The following is a 3,501-nucleotide window of genomic DNA, read 5'->3' on the forward strand; positions in this document are numbered from 1 at the left end:
AAGAAGTTGAGGTCACAGAAGGAATGGTCAAAGCAATGTTAGTGTAGAAATCTTAGGACAAGATAGCAACCAAGAGGGAACAAGGACCTCAAAAAATAGCTTTGGAGGAGGTAACAATAATTACAACTCCAAAAATCTAGCAATGTTGAATGCTACTACTATCATAAGTATGGAAAAAATGCTAGTGAATGGTAGAAGAAGCAGGGTGATTAGTGAAAGTAGAATGAAAATGTGGCTGATGTGAACACTAGAAATGCAAATAATCCCACAACCTTCATCATGTGCAACATTGGTGAAGAAAGTAGCCTTGGGGTATGGTACCTAGACAAAAGTTGTAGCAACAACATGAGTGGTAATGAAAGTTAATTTTCTTTCATTGATAAGACCTTCAAGTCTGCAATTAAGATGGGAAATAATGGAACCATTCTCATAGTGGGAAAAGGATCTATTATGGTCCCGACCAAGCATGGTGAGAATGAGATACAAAATGTATATTTTTTCCCTCATATGAAGAATAATTTAATGAGTTTTGGAAAACTCATTAAAAATAGATACAAGGTACTGATGGAAAATGACAAGTGTGTCATTCATGAGAAGGATGGGAGTAATAGAATACTTGCAATAGTCCAAATGAAAAAGAACTAGATGTTTCCTTTGAGGATAGAGACATGTTTCTCTTCTCAAGTCAGTGTTGCACCTTCCAAGCATGCATGTACATTAGTACATTAGAAATCAACTCTTATGAGCATGATTGAAGACCCTTCTAAGATGTGGCATCTCAGGTATGGACATCTTGGCCTTGGTAGTTTAAATTTGTTACCCAAGAAAATAATGGTAGATGGTTTTCCAAGCATAATAGATTCATATGACAAGTATGAGGCTTGCATTTGGGGTAATCAACACAGGCTTCCCTTTAGTTCTAGAAATTCTAGAAGGGCTAGAGCACCATTAGAATTGGTGCATTCTAATTTAGTAGGCCCTATAAAAATTACTTCTATTGGGGGGAGTACCTATTTTGTGACATTTATAGATGATTTTAGTCATAGAACATGGGTGTATTTCTTGAAGAAAAAATATAAAGTATTTGATAAATTTGTTGAATTTAAAGCCCTAGCTGAAAAGGTATGTGGACAGTATGTTATGGTCCCTAGATCAGATAAAGGAGGGGACTATACCTTCAATTTGTTTGTAATTCTTTTTAGGAAGTATGAGATCAAGAAAGAGCTTAGAACCAATTATACTCTGTAGAAAAATGGAGTGGCTGAGAGGAAGAATAGGACCATTGTTGAAATGGATAGAAGCATGATGAAAGAAAAAGTGCTCCCAACTAAATATTTGACAATTGAGTACTTGAGAGTGTTCAGATGTGTAGCAATGTGGTTAAGGAACAAAGGTAGAAGCTAGATGACAAAGGTGTGAAGTATATCTTCATGGGTTATAGCTCAAAATAAAAGGCTTATAGATTATATGATCCTATCACCAAGAAAGTCTTTATTTCAAGAGATGTGGTGTTTCTTAAAAATTAGTCATGTGATGGCTCAGCTGATGTATCTTCAAGCACTTCAAGAAAAGTGCCTAGTATTGATGAGGAACAGGAAGACATTAGTGATGAGAAGGATGATGGAGCAACAAACATAAATTGTAGACAAAGGGAAAAAGTAAAACAACCCCTTACATGCTGAGTGACAGCTCTAAGTAGTTCAAGACAACCTCAAGCTAGTAGGAAAACCAATAGTAGTAACAATACTAAGAATTTAGATCTCACTCTTGCCTCCCAATTGTAGAAAAAGACTAAAAATCTAAGGGAGATATACCAAGAAGAAAGATATGAGGAAGATTATGATGAGAGTGTCAATTTTGCATTAATTTCTCATAGTGATCCAATTTATTTTGAAGAAGCTATTAAGGAAGAGAAATGGTGTAATGCCCTAGATGAAGAAATAGATGTTATTAAAAGAAATGAGACATTAGAGTTAATTAAATTGCCTCCCAAGAAGCAAGTAATAGGAATTAAATGGGTTTACAAGACCAAGTGAAATGTTAAAGGGAAAATAGATAGGCATAAGGTATGTTTAGTGGTCAAGGGGTACAAGTAGCAGTATGGTAGACATTATGATGAGACATATGCCCCTATTACAAGAATAGAAACTATGTGTTGCCATAGAAACTACAACCCAACACAAATGGAAGGTATATGAAATGGATGTGAAGTCCACCTTCTTGAATGGCATATTGAAAGAAGTATATGTGGAATAGCTACCTGATTATGAAGTTTTAGCTAAAGAACACAAGGTGTATTGATTGAAGAAAGCCCCAATATTGACTCAAGAAATATCCACGAGCATGTTACGATAGGATTGCCTCATATTAGATGAGCAATGGGCTTAGTAAAAATGATGGTGAGCACACTCTCTATATCAAGCCAACAAATGGTAAAGTATTGATTTTTGTCTTGTATGTTGATGACTTGATCTTCACCGAAAAATACAATTTCCTAATTGGTGAGTTCAAAGAGGCCATAAAGAAGGAATTTGAAATGATAGGCCTATGTCTCTTAAAGTAATTTCTAGGCATAGAAGTAAAAAAAATGCATGAGGGAATCTTCATCTCTCAAGGAAAACATGAAAGGTAGATCTTGGAGAGATTCAAAATGCAGAACAGTAAGGCAACCCCAACACCAACATCACTATGTCTAAAGTTGAGAAAATAAGATTACAATAAAAGTGTGAATCAAACACTATAAAAGAGTATGGTTGGAAATTTGATGTATTTGACAACAACTCAACCTAACATGATTCTTGTAGTAAGTTTGATTTCTAGACTTATGAAAACACCAAAGGATTCCCATTGGCAAGTAGGAAAGAGGATCCTAAGGTATGTGAATAGTACCAAGGGATTTGGGATTTAGTATATTGTAGATAATGATTTTAATTTGGTTGGTTATATAGAGAGTGATTGGGTTGGAAGTATAGATGATAGGAAGAACACTTATAGATACATGTTCCATATGGGATCGGGTGCAATTTAATGGGCATCCAAGAAGAAACCTATCATTTCTCAATCTATAGAGGAGGCTAAATACATAGCAGTGAATGCAACAACATGTCAAGCTAATTGGTTAAGGAGGATGCTGATAAATTTGAATGAAAGGAAAGAGGATGGAACAATAATCTTTTGTGACAAAATCTCCTCAATTGTACTGTCTAAGAATCTAGTCTTCTATGGGAGAAGAAATCACATTGAGATCAGATATCACTTCATTAGAGAGTTGGTGGAGAATGGAGATATCAACATGGAATTTTGCAAGTCCAAGTAGTGGCTAGTAGACAGTTTTACAATGCCTTTGGGCATTGGAACATTTATGCACCTAAGAAAGAGTCTCGGTGTTGTTGATTTGTATCAAGAGTGATCCTTTTTTTATTTGGCTTGGTACAAAGGGAAAGTGTGAGAAATTTATTGCATTTGGTCAGCTACTACTAGAGCTAAATGCCCACCTACTCA

This window comes from Cupressus sempervirens, chromosome 4, assembly GCF_028749045.1.
Source record: "Cupressus sempervirens isolate cs-2001-9-10 chromosome 4, ASM2874904v1, whole genome shotgun sequence".
In the NCBI taxonomy this organism is placed as follows: Eukaryota; Viridiplantae; Streptophyta; class Pinopsida; order Cupressales; family Cupressaceae; genus Cupressus; species Cupressus sempervirens.